This window comes from Entelurus aequoreus, linkage group LG05 (genome assembly GCF_033978785.1).
Source record: "Entelurus aequoreus isolate RoL-2023_Sb linkage group LG05, RoL_Eaeq_v1.1, whole genome shotgun sequence".
Taxonomy (NCBI): domain Eukaryota; kingdom Metazoa; phylum Chordata; class Actinopteri; order Syngnathiformes; family Syngnathidae; genus Entelurus; species Entelurus aequoreus.
Genome location: NC_084735.1, coordinates 24,823,174 through 24,848,834, shown reverse-complemented (window position 1 = coordinate 24,848,834; position 25,661 = coordinate 24,823,174). Strand labels below are relative to the sequence as shown.

Sequence of the window (25,661 nt, the reverse complement as noted above, 5' to 3'; positions counted from 1 at the left end):
ATTTCACAGAGCGCATAGCAACGTACACTACTTCCATCAACAACAACACAGAGCACTTTCTGTGTTTGCTAGCACTAATGGCAGAATTACACACACACCAACACATACAAGAGAAGACCTCCCCTCATAATGAATACTCCCAGCAGATTGGCCTAAAAATCAATCACAAGGAAACAGAAGTAATGACTCTCAAAATCTCCAGGCCCTTATCGGTACACAGCACGTAAACGAAGAAGACCTCCAATTTACTGAGGAGTTTACTTACCTGAGCAGCACGGTTATGAAAGCTGGAGGAGCCGGAAAATACATCACAAATCGACTGAACAGAGCCAGAATTGAATTCAGCATGCTTTGAAGTATACGGCGCTCCCAGCAATACAGAGTTAAGACCAAGTTCAAGATATACCAGAGCTGCGTCCTCGCTGCACTCTTGTAGGGCTCGGAGTGTTGGATGATGACAAGAAATTATCTCCAGAAGCGGTCAGGGTTTCATACCAAAAGTTCAAGACAGCATACTTGGTATTCACTGGCATACTATCAAAATAACTACAAAACCCAAAACCAGTGAAGTTGGCACGTTGTGTAAATCGTAAATAAAAACAGAATACAACATACTTGCCAACCCTCCCGTTTTTAGCGGGAGAATCCCGGTATTCAGCGCCTCTCCCGACAACCTCCCGGCAGAGATTTTCTCCCGACAAACTCCCGGTATTCAGCCGGAGCTGGAGGCCACGCCCCCTCCAGCTCAATGCGGACCTGAGACTGAGTGGGAACAGCCTGTTCTCACGTCCGCTTTCCCACAATATAAACAGCTTGCCTAACGAATTCAAACGAATGGAAACAAGAATTTCAGTTCATCCAGGACAGTTCGAAGGGGAAGGTGTATGTTGCCTGTAAATATGTAGAACAGACTTCTCCATTGAACACGGTGGCCGAAATGATATACTCATCATGAACGGAGAAGTTAAACAGGACAATACTGCCATCTAATGGATAGCCACCGGAACACTGAAATTCAAGTATTTCTTTTATGTAAATAAAATAGCTAGAATTCACTGAAAGTCAAGTATTTCATATATATATATATATATATATATATATATATATATATATATATATATATATATATATATATATATATATATATATATATACGTATATATATATATATATATATATATATATATATATATATATATATATATATATATATATATATATATATATATATATATATATACATATATATATATGAAATATATATGAAATACTCGAGTTGGTGAATTCTAGCTGTAAATAACCACGCTCCCAGCCCCCAACCACAACATTTCTCAACGAGCTATTGCAAGGAATTTAGGGACTTCACCATCTACGGTCCGTAATATCATGAAAGAGTTCAGAGAATCTGGAGAAATCACTGCACATAAGCGATATTACGGACCTTTGATCCCTCAGGAGGTACTGCATCAAAAAGCGACGACAGTGTGTATAGGATATCACCACATGGGCTCAGGAAGACTTCAGAAAACCACTGTCAGTAACTACAGTTGGTCGCTACATCTGTAAGTGCAAGTCAAAACTCTACGATGCAAAGCCAAAGCAATTTATCAACAACACCCAGAAACGCCGCCGGCTTTGCTGGTCCCTAGGTTATATAAGATGAACTGATGCAAAGTGGAAAAGTCTTCGGTGGTCTGACGAGTCCATATTTTAAATTGTTTTTGGAAACTGTGGACGTCATGTCCTCCGGAACAAAGAGGAAAAGAACCATCCGGATTGTTATAGGCGAAAAGTTCAAAAGCCAGCATCTTTGATGGTATGGGGGTGTATTAGTGCCCAAGACATGGGTAACTTACACATCTGTGAAGGCACCATTAATGCTGAAAGGTACATACAGGTTTTGGAGCAACATATGTTGCCATCCAAGCTACGTTATCATGGACGCCCCTGCTTATTTCAGCAAGACAATGCCAAGCCACGTGTTACAACAGTGTGGCTTCATAGTAAAAGAGTGCGGGTACTAGACTAGCCTTACGGTAGTCCAGACCTGTCTGCCATTGAAAATGTGTGGCGCATTATGAAGCCTAAAATACCGCAACAGAGACCCCAGACTGTTGAACAACATCAAGCAAGAAATGGAAAGAATTTCACCTGAAAAGCTTAAAAAATTGCTCTCCTCAGTTCCCAAACGTTTACTGAGTGTTATTAAAAGGAAAGGCCATTTAACACAGTTGTAAAAATTCCACTGTGCCAACTTTTTTGCAATGTGTTGCTGCCATTAAATTCTAAGTTAATGATTATTTGCGAAAAAAAAGTAAGTTTCTCAGTTTGAACATTAAATATCTTGTATTTGCAATCTATTGAATATAAGTCGAAAAGGATTTGCAAATCATTGTATTCTGTTTTTATTTACGAATTACACAACGTGCCAACTTCACTGGTTTTGGATTTTGTATGTGAGCGATGCCATCAGGACAGTATGGAAGGTAGACTAATGAAACTAAGATGGAGGTGGATTGAGTACATCTTGAGAAAGAAAGCTGATGACAAACCAGAACAGCGCTTCATTGGACTCTAGAAGGAAGGTGAAAAGAACACTTGGCGAAAGGACTGTGGAAAATAAAATAAAGAACCTCCACCAGATCAATCCAGAGAATAGCAGTGGAGAGCTTTTGTTGCTGCTACTTGCCAGGAGGCATATTGGGTAGTGAGTGAGTAATGGCCGACTTCGTGAGAGCCTTGCAGCGTTACCATGTAGCACTGTTGCTAAACGTTCCAAATAACAACATAAAACAGTGACTTACAATGTTCGCACCTACTTGGATGCCAACTCATGGGAGGGTTGTATGTTTCAGCACTTGTGCTCTCCCTTGAGCTGCTAAATTCAGAAAAATCCTCACCCCTCATATAAAACATGATTCTTGCGATGATCTTATGCTATGTTCCATTTGTCGAGAGCTGTATAATATCAAGTTGGTAGAGTGTGGCTTTTCAAAGTAGGCGAACTTCTCGCCAAGGTGCAACAACCTTCTACTATACAGGTCAGTTCCATGATTCATGAGCTGGCATGAACTTGTCCTGACGGAAAGGCAATACAGCAGCAGCAGAAGCAGCTCAAGCTCCTTCTTTATTTTATGATGAGTCGCAATCAACGTTACAGAATAGAATAGAATAGAAAGTACTTTATTGATCTCTGGGGGAAATTCAGCACCACAGTTCGCTCACAATAAACAATACTTAGGTTTTTTTTACATGTGAATAATATAAATACAGTCTATTATACAGCATTATTCACATGTGAATAATATAAATACAGTCTATTATACAGCATTATTCACATGTGAATAATATAAATAGTCTATTATACAGCATTATTCACATGTGAATAATATAAATACAGTCTATTATACAGCATTCTTCACATGTGAATAATATAAATAGTCTATTATACAGCATTATTCACATGTGAATAATATAAATACAGTCTATTACACAGCATTCTTCACATGTGAATAATATAAATAGTCTATTATACAGCATTATTCACATGTGAATAACATAAATACATTCTTTTATACAGCATTATTCACATGTGAATAATATAAATACAGTCTATTATACAGCATTATTCACATGTGAACAATATAAATACAGTCTATTATACAGCATTATTCACATGTGAATAATATAAATACAGTATATTATACAGCATTATTCACATGTGAATAATATAAATACAGTCTATTATACAATCTATTATTAGCAGCTAGTAGCCGGCTACTCGCCAGTGGTCGGGGCAAGGGGATGGTGTTAGCTCCTACAATAACAATGTTGCTATAACTTGGTTAATATGCAGGTCACCGCATGTAAATGGAGCCTTCTTGGAGGTTTTTAGATATTTTTTATAACGCTTTATAAGCGGAGTGGATATATCCCATCCGACAAGCAGTTGTTCACTTGTTAGAACTCAAAAAAAGGAACAACGTGTGTTCTTGTCTCAGATAGGAACTGTAGATAATAGGAAAAACATTTTCTAAAAGTGCAGTTTTTCTTTATTTTCTGTTCTTTATTTTAGCCCACGCTCCCTCTCTCAGTCTATAAAATTGTTATAAGTACACTAATGGACCACAATGGAAACAAGCCTTTTGGCTTTTTGTGCCATCCATTTGCCTTTTTAAAGCATTGCATGGATTCAATTATTTAAGATGTCAATACACTTCTCAACCAATCAATCAAAAAAACACCTCTGCATTACATTAGACCAGTGTTTTTCAACCTTTTTTGAGCCAAGGCACAATTTTTTCATTGAAAAAATCCGGAGGCACACCACCAGCAGAAAACATTAAAAAAATTTAACTCAGCAGTCAATATTGACAGTAAAAAGTCGTTCTCGCCATTGTTGGATATGAATTCAAACCATAACCAAGCATGCATCACTATAGCTCTTGTCTCAACGTAGGTGTACTGTCACGACCTGTCACATCACCCCCTGACTTATTTGGAGTTTTTTGGTGTTTTCCTGTGTGTAGTGTTTTAGTTCTTGTCTTGCGCTCCTATTTTAGTGGCTTTTTCCCGTTTTGTTGGTATTTTCCTGTAGCAGTTTCATGTCTTCCTTTAAGCGTTATTCCCCACACCTGCTTTGTTTTAGCAATCAAGAATATTTAATTTGTGCGGACGCTATCCTTCTTTGTTGATTGTAATATCATGTTCGAAAGTACTTTGTGGACTCCGTCTCTGCTCCACACGCTCCAAGTCTTTGCTGTCGTGCAGCATTTTGTTTTTGTTTACTTTGCAGCCAGTTCAGTTTTAGTTTTGTTTTGCATAGCCTTCCCTAAGCCTCAGTGCCTTTTCTTAGCAGCACTCGCCTTTTGTTTATTTTTGGTTTAAGCATTAGATACCTTTTTACCTGCACACTGCCTTCCGCTGTCGTCTGCATATTGGGATCATGACAAACTATTGTCGTCGTTCCCGACATCTACAAAGCAATTAGCTACCTGCTGCCACCTACTGATATGGAAACGGTAAACGGGTTATACTTGTATAGCGCTTTTCTACCTTTTTAAGGAACTCAAAGCGCTTTGACACTATTTCTACATTCACCCATTCACACACACATTCACACACTGATGGCGGGAGCTGCCATGTAAGGCGCTAACCAGGACCCATCAGTAGCAAGGGTAAAGTGTCTTGCTCAAGGACACAACGGACATGACTAGGATGGTAGAAGGTGGGGATTGAACCAGTAATCCTCAGATTGCTGGCACGGCCACTCTCCCAACTTCGCCACGCCGTCCCCAGAAGAGTATTACACGGTTACTCTGTCGAGCTCTAGACAGTACAGACACTCAACAACGACACACTATTTACAGGCCTACTGAAACCCACTACTACCGACCACGCAGTCTGATAGTTTAAATATCAATCATGAAATCTTAACATTGCAACACATGCCAATGCGGCCGGGTTAGATTAGTAAAGTGCCATTTTAAATTTCCCGCAAAATATCCTGCTGAAAACGTCTCGATATGATTACGTTTGCGCGTGACGTCACAGATTGTAGAGGACATTTTGGGACACCATTGTGGCCAGCTATTAAGTCGTCTGTTTTCATCGCAAAATTCCACAGTATTCTGGACATCTGTGTTGGTGAATCTTTTGCAATTTGTTTAATGAACAATGGAGATAGCAAAGAAGAAAGCTGTAGGTGGGAAGCGGTGTATTAGCGGCCGGCTGCAGCAAAACAAACACCTAGCGGCTACGTCGCAGCCGGTGTTTCATTGTTTACATTCCCGAACGATGACAGTCAAGCTTTACCATTGGCCTGTGGAGAACTGGGACAACATAGACTCTTACCAGGAGGACTTTGAGTTGGATACGCATGCTTGTGGAGATGGGACAACAGAAACTCTTACCAGGAGGACTTTGAGTTGGATACGCGGTACCGTGAGTACGCAGCTGCGGCTTCCAAACATTTGATCGCTTGCCCATACGTGCGTGCCGCTATGTGCATGTCACGTACGTGCCTTTGGGGAAATACTGTATATGTGCTGTATGAACTTTGCGGAGGTGAACGGTACTTTGGGCTGTGGGATTGAGTGTGTTGTGCGGGTGTTTGATTTGTATTGGCGGGTTATATGGACGGGAGAGGGGAGGTGTTTGTTATGCGGGATTAATTTGTGGCATATTAAATATAAGCCTGGTTGTGTTGTGGCTAATAGAGTATATATATATGTCTTGTGTTTATTTACTGTTTTAGTCATTCCCAGCTGAATATCAGGTCCCACCCGCCTCTCACAGCATCTTCCCTATCTGAATCGCTTCCACTGCCCTCTAATCCTTCACTCTCACTTTCCTCATCCACAAATCTTTCATCTTCGCTCAAATTAATGGGGAAATCGTCGCTTTCTCGGTCCGAATCGCTCTCGCTGCTTGTGGCCATGATTGTAAACAATGTGCAGATGTGAGGAGCTCCACAACCTGTGACGTCACGCTACTTCCGGTACAGGCAAGGCTTTTTTATCAGCGACCAAAAGTTGTGAACTTTATCGTCGATGTTCTCTACTAAATCCTTTCAGCAAAAATATGGCAATATCGCGAAATGATCAAGTATGACACATAGAATGGATCTGCTATCCCCGTTTAAATAAGAAAATCTCATTTCAGTAGGCCTTTACGGATTATAACTACTGGTTTAGCAAAAAATATTTTTAATCCAAATAGGTGAAACTACATAATCTCCCACGGCACACCAGACTGTATTTCACGGCACGCTAGTGTGCCGCGGCACAGTGGTTGAAAAACACTGCATTAGACAACAAAAAATAAAGAAATATAGATCAACTAACAACAAATGATTATATACATTGTTTTTTAGTCTCTAAAAAAATATATACATTGTATCAATTGACCGGAACATTAAAAAAACTATCCCTATTTAAACTATAAAAAATGTTGACCGACTAGAACACGCATAGGCAAATTACGCCCCGTGGGCTGTAGGCGACCCTTTAGGCTTTTTAACCCGGCCCGCCGGACGTCTCTGAATTATTTTTTTAAACCTTTACCATCAAAACCATTTTAAATCCCGGTCTTCATTAATATGCAAAATATATGCTGATCATCTAAACACCCACAATAATCGGAGAACAAAATGCAAATATAATTATTTAGCACGCACAATGTGATTTATTAACACGTATGACTGTTTTACGAGCACTATTTTGTGTTTTATTTAGTAATTGTGCAAACTGACAGTTTCACACGTGGCTGCAGGATCACTGCTTGTGCTGCACAGACAGACGATAGACGAGAATCCTCCGTTATACGTGTACGTTTCAACATATTTGGATAGTCCGAAATAAATAGACATATCCTCTATTCAGCAACATCCTTTTATAGCTGCTACAGGACTTAAAGGGCAATGGCACTTTTTTCAAATGTTGCCTATCGTTCACAATCATTATGAGACTTTTTTTTTAATGCATTTTAATGATTAAATAAATGCGATCAAAAGTCCAATTACAATGGAGCCTTTGGAAGCCTTTGAATTATGCCTATGGAGCCCCTAAAAAACATCTTAACACCTCCAGTGATGTTTTATATACATTGGTGTAAGTATATATGTAATGTAGTAAAAGGCACTTTTATAATAACATTTAATATTTACGTATTTTGATCATTTTAAGCATACGCATTAATTAAAAAAACATATCACATTTCCTTTTTTTTCTTCATCACTGATTATTACTCACTGTAGACTTCATGAGAGCCAACAAACACAATAAAACATCACTTACTGTACACTGTCTGCTGTCATTAGGATGCCAACGACAACGATGTTCATATATTCCGAGTTAGATGAAGAAAGCCTCATAATCCTTGCAAAGAAATGGGGTGGGGGGAACAAGCGTTTTTCGTGTCGTTCTCGCCAGTCCTAGGTCCTAAATGGCTGTCAAAGTGTCCCAACTTGTCAGAATATATCCTCAGCCATCTATTTTTCAAGAGAGAGGCACTATTTACAGTGAGCAAAGAAGTGAGGGAGCAGCAGACCACTCGATGATGTAAACATAGGGAAACACGAAAGTGATCATAGCACTGCTATAAATAGTTTGTCTACGTTAGCGCTTATATTAACAATGTCATTAATATGTGGGTAATCAAGTTCATCCATCCATCCATCCATTTTCTACCACTTGTCCCTTACAGGGTCGCGGGGGGTGCTGGAGCCTATCCCAGCTGCACATGGGCGTAAGGACAAGTCGGCACCTCATCCCAGGGCCAACACAGATAGACAGACAACATTCACACTCACATTCACACACTAGGGCCAATATTTAAGTCACAAAATGTAAATGGATTATTGTTGGCGCTTGGATTTTGGATTTTGTGGGCGGAATAGCGGAGCTCTGATTGGCTCCGCTATAAGCAGACTTTTATCTACGTTTATTTAATATTTAGAACGCTTTTTTTTTTTAAATCAATTTGTCGTCATATCTTACATAATGATTGTGAACGAAAGGCAAAATTCCCCAAAAAAGTGCATTTCCTTTTTAAGGGAATGATTAAATACAATTTAATTGATGCGTTTTGGTGTCCTTTAGTATTTGTTTGATGACTTTAGTTTTTTTCACAAAGAATATCAATCATTAAAATATTCCTTACGTGAAAAAAAACTTCATGAAGTATGCATTTTTGCGTATGGAGCGGAGTAAGTGCAGCCTCTCTCCCATGCACCTTCAGCAGTAAAAAAAAAAGAAAAAGAGAACAAAAAAATGGTGTCATTGTAGATGCACTGCAGGATTGCGTGTAAAATGCCCATAAAAGAGGTAAGTGTCTCCTGCATGTTTGAAAACATAAAACATCACAGGGAGGAGCATGACACCATGAATGTGCAGTAAATAAGAGTCTCTGCTGTGATGCCCCGTATAGTACAATTAAAATCATTCAAATAAAGCGGTCTACACCACTTTCCAATTGTACAGGCAGTCTTTGGCCTGGTCCACATGAACACAGAGAGTTTCAAAAACAAATATTTGGGGTTAAAACAATCTCCATCCACGCAAGTGTAGTTTAAAAGCTGTCTATGTCTACACACAAACATACACCTGCTGTCATGCACTTTTTGTCCAATCAGAAGCCTGAAAAAAGCAGCAATAGCTGACTTGGCAGCATTACACCTCCTATTATGTTTATTTTGATATACTAGACGCACAATGACATGTACATTATCTTTAAAAGCAGCCTGCACGTACACAGAATTCTGGGAACATTATTAAAGAGCGAATGCACGCCTGTGCTGCTGAAACCCAACACTCAGAATTATAACATGTTCAGCAACATGGTGATGAACACAAACCCCGTTTCCATATGAGTTGGGAAATTGTGTTAGATGTAAAAATAAACGGAATACAATGATTTGCAAATCATTTTCAACCCATATTCAATAGAATATGCTACAAAGACAACGTATTTGATGTTCAAACTGATAAAACTTTTTTTTTTTGCAAATAATCATTAACTTTAGAATTTGATGCCAGCAACACGTGACAAAGAAGTTGGGAAAGGTGGCAATAAATACTGATAAAGTTGAGGAATGCTCATCAAACACTTATTTGGAACATCCCACAGGTGAACAGGCAAATTGGGAACAGGTGGCACCATGATTGGGTATAAAAGTAGATTCCATGAAATTCACAAACAAGGATGGGGCGAGGGTCACCACTTTGTCAACAAATGTGTGAGCAAATTGTTGAACAGTTTAAGAAAAACCTTTCTCAAGCAGCTATTGCAAGGAATTTAGGGATTTCACCATCTACGGTCCGTAATATCATCAAAGGGTTCAGAGAATCTGGAGAAATCACTGCACGTAAGCAGCTAAGCCCGTGACCTTCGATCCCTCAGGCTGTACTGCATCAACAAGCAACATCAATGTGTAAAGGATATCACCACATGGGCTCAGGAACACTTCAGAAACCCACTGTCAGTAACTACAGTTGGTCGCTACATCTGTAAGTGCAAGTCAAAACTCTCCTATGCAAGGTGAAAACCGTTTATCAACAACACCCAGAAACGCCGTCGGCTTCGCTGGACATGAGCTCATCATCTAAGATGGACTGATACAAAGTGTAAAAGTGTTCTGTGGTCTGACGAGTCCACATTTCAAATTGTTTTTGGAAACTGTGGACGTCGTGTCCTCCGGTCCAAAGAGGAAAAGAACCATCCGGATTGTTATAGGCGCAAAGTTGAAAACCCAGCATCTGTGATGGTATGGGGGTGTATTAGTGCCCGAGACATGGGTAACTTACACATCTGTGAAGGCGTCATTAATGCTGAAAGGTACATACAGGTTTTGGAGCAACATATGTTGCCATCCAAGCAACGTTACCATGGACGCCCCTGCTTATTTCAGCAAGACAATGCCAAGCCACGTGTTACATCAACGTGGCTTCATAGTAAAAGAATGCGGGTACTAGACTGGCCTGCCTGTAGTCCAGACCTGTCTCCCATTGAAAATGTGTGGCGCATTATGAAGCTTAAAATACCACAACGGAGACCCCCGGACTGTTGAACAACTTAAGCTGTACATCAAGCAAGAATGGGAAAGAATTCCACCTGAGAAGCTTAAAAAATGTGTCTCCTCAGTTCCCAAACGTTTACTGAGTGTTGTTAAAAGGAAAGGCCATGTAACACAGTGGTGAACATGCCCTTTCCCAACTACTTTGGCACGTGTTGCAGCCATGAAATTCTAAGTTAATTATTATTTGCAAAAAAAAAAAAAGTTTATGAGTTTGAACATCAAATATCAATATCAATACTATGGAATGCCCTCCCGGTAAAAGTTAGAGATGCTACCTCAGTAGAAGCATTTAAGTCTCATCTTAAAACTCATTTGTATACTCTAGCCTTTAAATAGACTCCCTTTTTAGACCAGTTGATCTGCCGTTTCTTTTCTTTTCTTTTCTACTCTGCTCCGGGGTGGACCGCTAGCCTGTCCATCAGATGGGGACATCTCTACGCTGCTGACCCGTCTCCACTCGGGATGGTTCCCGCTGGCCCCACCATGGACTGGACTTTCGCTGATGTGTTGGACTTTCACAATATTATGTCAGACCCACTCGACACCGAGGATGCCGTTGTGGCTTGTACAGCCCTTTGAGACACTAGTGATTTAGGGCTATATAAATAAACATTGATTGATTGATTGATTGAAATATGTTGTCTTTGTAGTGCATTCAACTGAATATGGGTTGAAAAGGATTTGCAAATCATTGTATTCCGTTTATATTTACATCTAACACAATTTCCCAACTCATATGAAAACGGGGTTTGTACATGTGCAGTGGAGGGTACATCAATTCTAAAATCAGCGCGCACTAACGAGCCAAGGAAACCATTTTGCATGTTTAAGGCAATTATAAAGCATTTAATCATGGATATAGTGATATGTATATTGTCTTTAACATCAGTACACACTATAAGGAGGACGCTACATTGTTTTTTTTAGTTGCTTGGTCGCTTTTTATGCGCGAGCACAGTCGCACCCGGCGCCATCTACAAAAATGGAAGCAAGACACATAAGTTAACTTCATGATTTGTCGTTAAACAAAAACTAAAAACATAAGATATGTTGCGCCTTTCTAATGACAGCGCAAAAAGTCTTGCTTGTCAAAGTTGTCCCATCAGGTGGAGGTTCCAAAACGATCGTATTAAAACAGCTGACTGGTGGGAGTGTCGCACAGCCCTTTTTGATGTGTCTTTTTTATTAATGTTGAGTGAAAAGAGCATGTCTACATTCAAACATACATTAAGTCTTCTTACAGTGTGTGTTGTTGATCTTGGAAATGACAGCGCACAACCGTGACGTCATCACAAGTCTCCGTTTGTGCCGTGTACACGCATACGCTAAGCGGAGAGTTTTGGAACTCTACACTTTGGCCAGCGTTTGCAAAAGTCTGCGTTTTTAAAGACAAAAGTATGCGTCTGCGTGTGGACAAGAGGCCTAAACGCAGAGATAAGTATGCGTTTATTAGGTATCTGTGTTCATGTGGACATGGCCTTAGTAAATCACACGCAACACGTCCACTAAAAAGTACACGCTATTTTATAAATTGCACACGCTGTTTAGAGCGTGGTATTCAAATCTTAGTAATTTAGGCCTTTACTGTAGCAAACAACCAAATTTCATGAATTTTACTACTGTATTAGCACAGAAAATAAGTGCTGGAGCACGATGGAGCAGCATGTACACATGATGCCCCCTTCACATTTCTGACTGCCCCCTCATACATGCCTGCCTAGAACCAGCCCTGAGTATGATACTGCATGATACTGATAGAGCATGTCCCAGGGGTCACACGCACCCCCCTTGCATCGCTCAAACAGTCAATTATTATGGGCCAAAGAAGAAAAAGAAACTAAAAATTGAATTCAATTCATAGTGTTTTTCCTTCTCAATTAATTAAAATTGACACTACTGCCACCTACAGGACTGGAGTAAAGTTAGAGGTAGAGATGGCCGATAATATCGGCCTGCCGATATTATCGGCCGATAAATGCATTAAAATGTAATATCAGAAATTATCGGTATCGGTTTCAAAAAGTAAAATTAATGACTTTTTAAAACGCCGCTGTATGGAGCGGTACATATCCGGTAAAGCGCGGACCTTGCGTCTCCCAGTCAGCAGCCCCTCTCCCCTCTCCCACACACAACACAGGAGTTGCAGCACGACTGCAGCATGAGAGGTTTACTGGCGACTCTTGATGACCTCATCAAACCGCCGCGAGCGTAGCATAACAACAACAAGAGTGTGTTGTTGCCGGTGCTGTAGCCGTGGCGAACAAGCGAGCTAACTCTGTGACTGACTAACAACACCATGTCTATGGTTTGGGATTATTTTAAAGTGTGTTTGACAGATAAAAAACTGGCAATTTGCAATGACTGCAACAAGTTGGTTATGCGAGGAGGAACCAAGACGTCTTCCCTTAATACGAGCAATTTAATCTCCCACCTCTTCAAGCATCATAAGGAGATACACGATGAATACAAGAGGAAGATGGATGAAAAGCAAACACCGAAAAAAAGTTGTACCACACAGTTGTCGTTTAAAGGCCTACTGAAACCCACTACTACCGACCACGCAGTCTGATAGTTTATATATCAATGATGAAATCTTAACATTATAACACATGCCAATACGGCCGGGTTAACTTATAAAGTGACATTTTAAATTTGCCGCTAAACTTCCGGTTCGAAACGCCTCTGAGGATGACGTATGCGCGTGACGTAGCCCGGGGAACACGGGTATGCCTTCCACATTGAAGCCAATACGAAAAAGCTCTGTTTTCATTTCATAATTCCACAGTATTCTGGACATCTGTGTTCGTGAATCTGTTGCAATCATGTTCATTGCATTATGGAGAAAGAAGCTGAGCAAGCAAAGAAGAAAGTTGTCGGTGCGAAATGGACGTATTTTTCGAACGTAGTCAGCAACAACAGTACACAGCCGGCGCTTCTTTGTTTACATTCCCGAAAGATGCAGTCAAGATGGAAGAACTCGGATAACAGAGACTCTAACCAGGAGGACTTTTGACTTCGATACACAGACGCCTGTAGAGAACTGGGACAACACAGACTCTTACCAGGATTACTTTGATTTGGATGACAAAGACGCAGACGTGCTACTGTGAGTATGCAGCTTTGGCTTCTAAACATTTGATCGCTTGACCGTATGTGCGCAACTTTTTTTGCGTATGTACGTAACTTTTTAAAAATATATAAGCTTTATGAACCTTGGGTTAGGTGAACGGTCTTTTGGGCTGAGTGATTGTGTGTGTTGATCAGGTGTTTGAATTGTATTGGCGTGTTCTATGGAGCTAGGAGCTAGCATAGGAGCTAGGAGTTAGCATAACAAAGACGTAGGTGTTTTTATGCAGGATTAATTTGTGTCATATTAAATATAAGCCTGGTTGTGTTGTGGCTAATAGAGTAAATATATGTCTTGTGTTTATTTACTGTTTTAGTCATTCCCAGCTGAATACCAGGTACCGTGAGTATGCAGCCTTGGCTGCTAAACATTTGATAGCTTGACCGTACGTGCGCGTCACGTACGTAACTTTTTAAAAATATATGAGCTTTATGAACCTTGGGTTAGGTGAACGGTCTTTTGGGCTGAGTGATTGTGTGTGTTGATCAGGTGTTTGAATTGTATTGGCGTGTTCTATGGAGCTAGGAGCTAGCATAGGAGCTAGGAGCTAGCATAACAAACATGTATGTGTTTTTATGCAGGATTAATTTGTGGCATATTAAATATAAGCCTGGTTGTGTTGTGGCTAATAGAGTATATATATGTCTTGTGTTTATTTACTGTTGTAGTCATTCCCAGCTGAATATCAGGTACCGTGAGTATGCAGCCTTGGCTGCTAAACATTTGATAGCTTGACCGTATGTGCGCGTCACGTACGTAACTTTTTAAAAATATATAAGCTTTATGAACCTTGGGTTAGGTGAACGGTCTTTTGGGCTGAGTGATTGTGTGTGTTGATCAGGTGTTTGAATTGTATTGGCGTGTTCTATGAAGCTAGGAGCTAGCAGAGGAGCTAGGAGCTAGCATAACAAACACGTAGGTGTTTTTATGCAGGATTAATTTGTGGCATATTAAATACAAGCCTGGTTGTGTTGTGGCTAATAGAGTATATATATGTCTTGTGTTTATTTACTGTTGTAGTCATTCCCAGCTGAATATCAGGTCACCCCCGGCTCTCACAGCATCTTCCCTATCTGAATAGCTTCAACTCCCCACTAGTCCTTCACTTGCACTTTACTCATCCACAAATCTTTCATCCTCGCTCAAATTAATGGGGAAATTGTCGCTTTCTCGGTCCGAATCTCTCTCACTTCATGCGGCCATCATTGTAAACAATAGGGAACTTTGCGTATATGTTCAATTGACTACGTCACGCTACTTCCGGTAGGGGCAAGCCTTTTTTTTTATCAGATACCAAAAGTTGCAATCTTTATCGTCGTTGTTCTATACTAAATCCTTTCAGCAAAAATATGGCAATATCGCGAAATGATCAAGTATGACACATAGAATAGATCTGCTATCCCCGTTTAAATAAAAAAAATTCATTTCAGTAGGCCTTTAAAGACTCCGCCGAGAAAAAACAAAAATACAACAAAAAACACCCCAGGGCGAAAGCCCACGTTGTGGTCAGGGACAACGCACGCAATATGGCAAAAGCTACGATGGAGTTTGGTGTGGCTAGTCTGCCCTGCATGGCGCACACTTTGCAGCTTGCAGTGAACGGAGGTGCCCTGTCTCAACGCAGCATTTCAGAAGCTCTGGCTGACTGGTGGGCCACTTCAAGCACTCACCACTAGCTTGCAGCACATTTGTGTTACTCATACAAATACGTTAGAGCAGGGCGGATTGAGCCCAGTTTATAATTTCCTGTTATACAGTATACCAGGCAGGCTTGCACTAAAGGAGGACTATGTTATTTTTTACCGTATTTTTCGGACTATAAGTCGCTCCGGAGTATAAGTCGCACCGGCCGAAAATGCATAATAAAGAAGTAATTTGGGGGGGAAATTTATTTGAAAAAACCCAACACCAAGAATAGACATTTGAAAGGCAATTTAAAATAAATAAAGAATAGTGAACAACAGGCTGAATAAGTGTACGTTATATGAGGCATAAATAACCAACTGAGAACGTGCCTGGTATGTTAACGTAACATATTATGGTAAGAGTCATTCAAATAACTATAACATATAGAACATGCTATACGTTTACCAAACAATCTGTCACTCCTAATCACTAAATCCCATGAAATCTTATACGTCTAGTCTCTTACATGAATGAGCTAAATAATATTAATTGATATTTTACGGTAATGTGTTAATAATTTCACACATAAGTCGCTCCTGAGCATAAGTCGCACCCCCGGCCAAACTATAGAAAAAACTGCGACTTATGGTCCGAAAAATACGGTACTTTATTACTCTAGTATACTCTGGACAGAAGCTGTGTGTCTTCATTTTTTTTGTAGCTGTTGTTTTGAGGAATGTTTAAAACAAATAAAAAATAATGCACTTTGTGAAAGTCAAAGTATAGTATTTCCCATAGTTGTAGTGGGTATCAGGATTATCTCAGTGAGAGAATGTCCCAAATTCCAAGCTGCTGTTTTGAGGCATGTTAAAAAAATTATGCACTTTGTGACTTCAATAATAAATATGGCAGTGCCATGGTGGCATTTTTTTCCATAACTTGAATTGAAGTTGTTCTCTTATTTTGGAAAACCTTATTACATTGTTTAATGCAGGGGTGTCCAAACTTTTTCCACTGAGGGCACCGCACTAAAATATCAAAGCAAGCGAGGGCCATTTTGATATATTTTATTTTAAAAACCAATTGAATATATGCATAAAAAATATACATTTAGGCCTCCACTAAGTGGAATATTTGAGATTATATAATAATTGGAGGCTTAAAAAGGTCAATAACTCATAACACCATTGATTTTAATTCATTATTATTTTTTGAGCAATGACACTTAAAAACAAACCACACTAAAATTATTGGGTATTCAAAAGGGTCCTACTCATTAAAGTGTTAAAAAATCAATTCTAAATTTTTTTTACTGTTTACTTTTAACACAATAATCCCGAGATCCACTTCAGATATATCCGTCAATTATAAGTTTTATTGTTGTTTATGTTTTTTGTTTGTTAGTTTTAGGCCCTTATTTAAAAAAAATCAGCTCAGTTTTTTATATGGCAAACACAAAATATGCAACATTTTCCCCAAAAAATACCTCAAAGTGGAATATTTAATGTGACTTAATTGGAGCCTTGAATAGGTCAATAATTCATAATGACATTGATTTTGATTCATTATTGTTTTTTAAACAAAGAAACAGCTTGCATGGCAGGTTTGTGTTATTAGAGTAAACATTGCAACATTTTCCTGTTACATTTCACCTGTTACTCTCTTATATACCACTTTTTATGTTTTTAATTTTTTTCAATCGTATTTTTAAAATGTGCCGTGGGGCTGTTAAAAAATGACCTGCGGGCCGCAAATGGCACCCGGGCCGCACTTTGGACACCCCTAGTTTAATGCATCCAGCGGGGCATCACAACAAAATTAGGCATAATAATGTGTAAATTCCACAACTGTATACTGTATATCGGTATCGGTTGATATCGGAATCGGTAATTACGAGTTGGACAATATCGAAATATCGGATATCGGCAAAAAAGCCATTATCGGACATCTCTAGTTAGAGGTACCGGTATATGCTTATGTACAGTATTCCACTATCTATGTCTTTTTGGCCACCAGTATTCGCTGTGTTGAATATGAGTGCAAAAAGACAGCACACATACGGAGAAAGGGAGCCTCTTTTTGAAATGAGACCATAGCGGACTCCATTCTAATTTCCCCTCTCTTGCATTGTACTCCAGTTTCTGCCGATTGAAGCCTAATGATGTCCCTGGTGACGAGCGCTGCCTCGCTATACCAGTCAGCCAGCACAGAGGCGCGGGCGTTGAGGCCCAGCAGCTGGTGCGATTTGCCCCGACTGAGCGTGCCTGACTTGAAGGGCACGATTGCAAGGAGAAGAGGAAGAAACAGCACATCTTTATGTTCGGTGCAAAGAAGCCATTTCTTTACCGTCTTTTCTCACTGCTTCCTGTTTCCTCCTGCGCTGTGTGCGTATGAGTGTGAGTGTGCTCCTGCCGTGCTGAGATCCATCCTCTCTTTTGATGCAGCTCTGTCGGGGGAAGCGTCAGTTGCTTTGGTGAAAGTGCCTCGCCCCTGCAAGTGTACGTTGCAATATTGACACCTGCAAGAAAAAGACGTCAGATTAGACGATGCAGTGCTTTGCAACATCACTCATTTTCACTGAGTGAGGCTACATTCCAGAGGCTTACGCTACAAGGACAAACGGATACGTGTTGACATTTCAGCCTGCAGCGCATCTAAGTGCAGTCGGGAATGAAGAAAGTGTCGCTCAGCTGCAGCCGATAGCTGGGGTGACAACTCATTTTCTTTGAGGGCCACGCAGTAATGGCTGCACTGAGTAATATACAATTTTAAATATAAATTAAAAAAGGATTTGCTTCATAATATCGCACAATTGCCTCTGCATTTTATTTTATTTTTTTACGCACACTGTAAAAAATTTAAAATAAATCTGTAGATTTTGCAGGAATTAAACTGGTAATTCATTGCCAGGTGCCAGAATTTACTGTAAAATTTACAGGGTTTTTGTTTTCTTTTTAAGGTGGGAATCTTTGGGAACCTTCACAATTCGATTACAATTACAATTCATGGGCTATGATTCATTATAAATCCATTATTTATGCATCTTTAAAATGTGCTGTTTACAACTTCCGCACAGTAACATTTCTCAAAGTAAAAAAAATATAACAAGAACGCCATCGGCTAGCTTATGTAATGTAAACAGAACACATTTGTTTGACAACTTACTATATTTTTCACAATTACAAAGTTTATGAAGTAAAAATTTTTACTGGCCCGAATGAAATTATTGGGGTTTACTAGGGATGCCAGATAATATCGGACTGCCGATATTATCGGCCGATAAATGCTTTAAAATGTACTATCGGAAATTATCGGTTTCAAAATTATCGGTATCGGTTTCAAAAAGTAAAATGTATGACTTTTTAAAACGCCGCTGTGTACACGGACGTAGCAAGAAGTACAGAGCGCCAATAAACCTTAAAGGCACTTCCTTTGCGTGCCAGCCCAGTCACATAATATCTACAGCTTTTCACACACACAAGTGAATGCCAGGCATACTTGGTCAACAGCCATACAGGTCACACAGAGTGGCCGTATAAACAACTTTAACACTGTTACAAATATGCTGTGAACCCACACCAAACAGGAATGACAAACACATTTCGGGAGAACATCCGCACCGTAACACAACATAAACACAACAGAACAAATACCCAGAACCCCTTGCAGCACTAACTCTTCCGGGATGCTACAATATACAGCCTCCGCTGCCCCCTTCCCCACCTCAACCCCGCCCACCTCAACCTTCTCATGCTCTCTCAGGGAGAGCATGTCTCAAATTCCAAGCTGCTGTTTTGAGGCATGTTAAAAAAAATAATGCACTTTGTGACTTCAATAATAAATATGGCAGTGCCATGTTGGCATTTTTTTCCATAACTTGAGTTGATTTACTCTGGAAAACCTTGTTACATTGTTTAATGCATCCAGCAGGACATCACAACAAAATTAGGCATAACAATGTGTTAATTCCACGACTGTATATATCGGTATAGGTTGATATCGGAATCGGTAATTAAGAGTTGGACAATATCGGAATATCGGATATCGGCAAAAAAGCTATTATCGGACATCTCTAATTTGCAGTCATGTTGTTGTTATGATAGAATATACATTAAATGACAGCTAACGCTAGCAATCTAAATTGCTATTTTTAGCTAAGAGCACTCAAAGCTGATGCGCGTGCATGGGTTAGGTATGCAAGTAATTACGTCATTACGTACGAGAAGCCCTAAGAGGGTGGGATATACTGTGTAAAATACATTGGAAAGTTGGTGCCCTCGAGGCATCTGGGAAATGTTGCAAACAGCCCTTTTTAATTATTATATTGTATATTGCTAATATATTGTATTTTGTTATTATATATTATAAATGTATTGTATTTTATGTTGTTCATATATTGTATATTATTATATATTATAAATGTATTGTATTAAATTATTAATAATATGTATAAAAGGCTCCTCCTTTGGCTATTGCGTATCCCGTTTTTGGATATTAATGCGCACAGCATAGATATATGACATGGAAGACCAAATACCTGAGAACTGTAACTGCCTGCTGTGTGAAAAAAAAAAAAGGTCCATACTTGGCGAGAAGGCATCTTTGATTTAATTTTCTTGCCTCCTAAAACCACAGAATGTTCAGACACTGTGTCGCCAGTTGCCATACTCTTGCGGCTCGAAGACGTGTGGTATCCTGCCTTCCTTAAGCACACTTGTACACGAAGGCAGTAAGTTCAACACCTTCCGCTCATCGAAACTCTGAACACCAGGTTGACTGATGGAGGCCAGGTTTATTGATAATTAAAAGGGTAAAACTGTAAGACACATACATTGTAAATGTAAATGCATGAATTAAATGAACTTAATGTCATATCACAGACCACAGATTATCAAGTATTCTATTCGAATTAAATCTAAGTTTAACTTTGTCACACACCACTGTATGTGCTGTTATAATTACTAATTCCAGTGACTTTCTACTGTTTAAATTGTCTTAAGTGACAGTACAACAAACGTCCACTAGATGGCGGCAGATGACAACAAATGAAAGTTAGCCGACATGAACAGGTAATGCAATCAGAGATCGTCTAACATCATAAAACACACACATTTCACAGCTAAATATGACTCATTGTGTACTGCAAACATTAAATATAGGTACATACCAACGATGCCACGAACAGCATAAGATGTGATAGTTGTTTGCTGAGAAACACGAGGAGTGAAGCGGAGTTGTGCGCACCTGTCTGAAATCTTTCCGGGGTCTCAACACGTGACCTATCTGCGGGTTTCTTAAAGGTACAGCTCACTTAACAGAACCAACTGAAATGACTTGGAAATAACACACACTGAATAAAGTAATCTTAATAACTGAGGCAGAACACTCCCCGCCTGGCATTATCAAATGTCATCACCTAAATGTCCATACAGCTCTTATTGTTCCTAATCAGGAGCAAGAAGGAGGACTGTCTCAGAAATGGGACGCAGGAAGAGTTTAGTCCCGTCTTTCTTGTAGACCTTGATCTCCACTTGCCGCACCTTACCGTCTTTTCTTGGAAAGACTTGAGTAATCAAGCCCAGAGGCCACTCGTTTCTTGCAAGCTGGTTGTCTTTGAGAAGGACAATACTCCCAAGCTGAAGGTCTGGGGTGGAGGCCGTCCACTTTCTCCGTGGTTGAAGGGATGCAAGGTATTGTTTCTTCCGTCTATTCCAGAAAGTTTGGGCAAGATGTTGGACTTGGCGCCACTGGGACTTGTGAAGGTCTTTGATCCAATCACCGACTGGGGCAGAAGGAAGACTCGCTTTTTGGGTGAGGCGGGTCGCTGGAGTAAGGATGAGGGGGTCGTCCGGGTCAGTAGACACTGGGATCAGAGGTCTGGCATTAATGATTGCAGCAACCTCTGCCATCAGTGTAGTGAGTGCTTCGTGAGTGAGTCGTGAAGCTTCCGGCTCGAAGGACCATAACACTGCCCACCGTTTACTCTGAGCGAAGCCATCTCTTGTACGTCGTAAAGACACAGCCCACGGTCCGAAAACATCCAAGCCAACATTTGTGAATGGAGGTTCAGTAGAGAGGCGATCTTCCGGAAGGTCGGCCATCTTCTGTGTCTACTGGGGGCCTCGTAGTTTGTTATTGGGGAGACGACGCCTCAGTGACTTGAAAGGCAGCGGAGCTACCCAGCTGTTGTTTTTATCTTTCTTTAAGTTGTCTCTCATGATTTTCAAGAAAAAAATGTCCTCAATTGATGGAGCAACTTTGTCATCATCCCTTGTCTGTTGAAACACTGTGGAGCCCAACTCCTCCGCTTCTGTAAGAATCCCTGTTGTCTGTATCTTAGGATAGTCTTTGTACTGAAACTGACTGCACCTCTTCTTTCACCTGCAGGATGTTTGGGCATGGTTGAAAGATGGAGGGGCTTTTCCATTCTGCGGTCTGGGTATAGAACGCATTTACACTGTCTGGCTTGTGCACACCTCCCAAGCAGACATTACCAACTATCACCCACCCCAGGTCGAGTTTCTGTGCATAAGGAGCATCTCGGGGGCTGTTCAACTGTTTGCGAACTTTGTGGGCTGCGATAATGTCTCGCCCTAGGAGAAGCAGAATGGGTGCACTCTGTTCGAGCTCTGGGATGAATTGAGCAATAGACTTCAGGTGGGGGTGATTAGATGCAGCATCAGGAGTTGGGATCTCTGATCTGTTGTTAGGGATGTTGTTGCATTCAACCAGACTTGGTAGAGGAAGACTGACTTTCCCGTCCATGGATTCAACCTGGTAACCTGTAGCTCTTCTCCCCATTGTTTCTGTTACTCCCGAACAGGTTCGGAGAGAGTATGGAGAGCGGCATCCTTGGACTTTGAAGGTGTCGAAGAACTCAGACCGGGCCAAGGATCTGTTGCTGTGTTCGTCAATGATAGTGTAGACCTTTATTGCCTTCTCTTGACGGTTGACGGGGTAGATTTTAACTAAACAGATTTTAGAGCATGATCTGTTGGTTTGATCACCACCACAGACTGTAGTGCAGCTGCTGGCAACTTCTGAAGATGTTGGCTCCCCGCAATGCTTTGAATAGGGGTATGGCTCCTCTGTCTGTGGCGCTGGTCCTGGATGAAGAGCAGAGTTATGTTTTTCACTCCCACATTCAGTGCATGTGGCCGTATACTTGCAGTCTCTAGCCATGTGTTTTGAAGATGTGCAACATTTAAAGCAGATATTGTGTTCTCTGAGGAATGCTTTCCTTTCTTCTATGGGTTTATCTCGGAAAGCTCGACATTTCCTCAGAAGGTGGGGTTTATTATGAATTGGGCAGTGACGTTCGGGGTTCTCAGCTTCATCACTGTGTTCTGTAGAAGAGACGTCCATCTTGTGGACTGATATTTCTTTTGGTTTGGTTGTTCTAAAGGTCTTGTCTGTCATTGCAATGTCAGCTTGAACAGCAAAGTTGAAACTAGGGTCATTTCTGATTTTAGCCTGATGGAAAATAAAGTCCACAAATACTTCAAAGGGAGGGAATGAGACTCGACAACGTTCTTTGTAATCGGACCCAACAGACAGCCATTTCTCTTGCAGACTAAAGGGCAACTTCTGGACAAGAGGACTTATTCCTCTGGCTGTGTCGAGGTAGTGAAGGCCGGGAAGAGTTCCATCTGTCTTGGCCGCCTGCAGTTCCATAAGAAGGTCACTGAGCTCATGAAGTTTTGCATAGTCTTTGTAGGTGATTTTGGGAAAGTTGCTGATGCGTTGGAAAAAAAAAAAAAAAGAAAAAAAAAAGGAAGAGTGCTTCTTCGACTACTTCAAGGGCTCCGTAGCATGCGTCCAGTCTGTCCCATATCATCTGAAGTCCTCTGTGAGGTTGGCTAGTGTTGACAGCTCGAATACGTTTTGCATGTTCTCCTGACTCTTTCCCCAGCCACTTGACCAGCAAATCCATTTCCTCGCTGCATGTTAGATGAAGTCCTCTTACTGCGTTTTGAAAGGACTGTTGCCAAGCGCTGTAACTCTGCGGCTGGTCGTTGAATTGGGTCATACATGTAGTAACCAGTTCACGTCAAGCGAAATATCTGATAACATCATTCATACCTGAACTGTCATGATGAGCATTTAGAGGAGTGTTACTGGACATGGCGGGATACTGAAAACCATTGTTACTTGATCCCTGTGGGTTATGATAACCTTGAGTATTCTTGAAGGGTAGGGGCGTGGTCATAGAGGGTTGTGGATGATTTACAGTTACTCTGCTTGCTGCTGTTTGTGTGATGTTGGAAGCAGCTGGCCTCTACTGCTATGGACTGGAGAGCATGGTGATAGTTTCTTGGTGCTGGGTCTAAACATAGATGGCTGCTTTCATTTTGAGAAGGAAAATGAGGATGTGGATGCAGTACCGGGGTTGAATGTGTGTGTAGCTGACCAACACTGTCCTGGATGAAGGGGTGAAGAGGGGCGTTGGATTGTGTGCCTCGCTCACGAGTACCATCCTGAGCGTATTCTTCCAATGCTACAGACGAATGTTCTTTTGACTGTTCAGTGACATATTCTTTGGTCCGCTCTAGAGGGTCACAGGGAATCTCTTGAAGTGGGAGCTTCCTGCTACTTCGCACACTGCCATCCATGCTTACCGCTGCTTCTAGGGCCTCAGCCTTTGCTTCAGCTACAGCTGCATCTCTTTCTAGGGACAGTTTCATCATTCGTGCTTCTAATTGGGCTTTTTCCATTGCTAGGATCATATCTTTTTCTGCAAAGTTCAGTCGTGCTTTTGCTGCCTCTGCGTTGGCACGGGCTAAAGCCGCAGCATTCCCTGCAGATGATTTTGTGGAGCGTGATGTGTAGGATCTAGACTTCAGCGACGGCTCCTTTGAATCCATGATGTATTTTCACCGTGAAACTGTGTTATCTTATGCGATGAAGTCGTTGTTTTACTATCCTGCCTTCCTTAAGCACACTTGTACACGAAGGCAGTAAGTTCAACACCTTCCGCTCATCAAAACTCTGAACACCAGGTTGACTGATGGAGGCCAGGTTTATTGATAATTGAAAGGGTAAAACTGTAAGACACATACATTGTAAATGTAAATGCATGAATTAAATGAACTTAATAATGTCATATCACAGACCACAGATTATCAAGTATTCTATTCGAATTAAATCTAAGTTTAACTTTGTCACACACCACTGTATGTGCTGTTATAATTACTAATTCCAGTGAATTTCTACTGTTTAAATTGTCTTAAGTGACAGTACAACAAACGTCCACTAGATGGCGGCAGATGACAACAAATGAAAGTTAGCCGACATGAACAGGTAATGCAATCAGAGATCGTCTAACATCATAAAACACACACATTTCACAGCTAAATATGACTCATTGTGTACTGTAAACATTAAATATAGGTACATACCAACGATGCCACGAACAGCATAAGATGTGATAGTTGTTTGCTGAGAAACACGAGGAGTGAAGCGGAGTTGTGCGCACCTGTCTGAAATCTTTCCGGAGTCTAAACACGTGACCTATCTGCGGGTTTCTTAAAGGTACAGCTCACTTAACAGAACCAACTGAAATGACTTGGAAATAACACACACTGAATAAAGTAATCTTAATAACTGAGGCAGAACATGTGGTATATCTACTCATTCATATCTATGGCTGAAAGGCTCTCCTGACTTATTAATCTGCTTGCTAATGTCCTCTTCTTAGCTGGAAAAACAGTTTCAGTTAGTATTCCAGCGTACAAAGCATGTATGTTTTTCTTGTTTTACTAAATAATGAAAGTGTGTGCAAAACTAGAACTCGGTGAGGTGGCTCGCTGCAGTCAGACAAATTTTAAAACTATCTGCATTACTTTATTTACAATGAATGTATCGATTATCAATTATTGACGTTTACTAATCGATTTTATAATTGTTCATGTCCGAATTGCGATGCATGTAAAAATCGATTATTTCCCCCACCAATTTTCAATCCCAACAAAGAAAGTGACTCAAAAAACATTCAAATGTAAGTAAAGTAAAGCTCCACTTTTCCAAAATGCTCTAGCTTAATGCTAATATACGTTTGTTTTGCTACTGACATGCTACTGATTAGCATTAGCGATTTACATGGCGATTTTAACACCTCCAAATTTGTTAATGAAAACTACAACTAAGATGCCATTGGCTAAAACAGCTGGTGCGTAATAAGTACAATACTTTGAGTATTAACACTTTTTAGTGCACAACAAAAGACTAGACAGCAAAGACTGAACTGACTCGCCCAAGCGCTCCACTCACAGATATTATGATAAAACGAGATACAACAACTGGACATCAGTTATCGTAATCAGCTCATTTTTA

The 25,661-nt window shown here is 40.5% G+C and overlaps 1 long non-coding RNA gene across 1 annotated transcript in view; it reads right to left on the bottom strand.

Moving 5' to 3' along the window:
• Positions 1-25,661, bottom strand: part of LOC133649659 (uncharacterized) — a 57,682-nt gene that overhangs the window by 4,797 nt on the left and 27,224 nt on the right. The window contains exon 3 of the long non-coding RNA XR_009826109.1: positions 17,676-17,847. This is a non-coding gene — a long non-coding RNA (uncharacterized LOC133649659). The remainder of the gene's footprint in view (positions 1-17,675; positions 17,848-25,661) is intronic.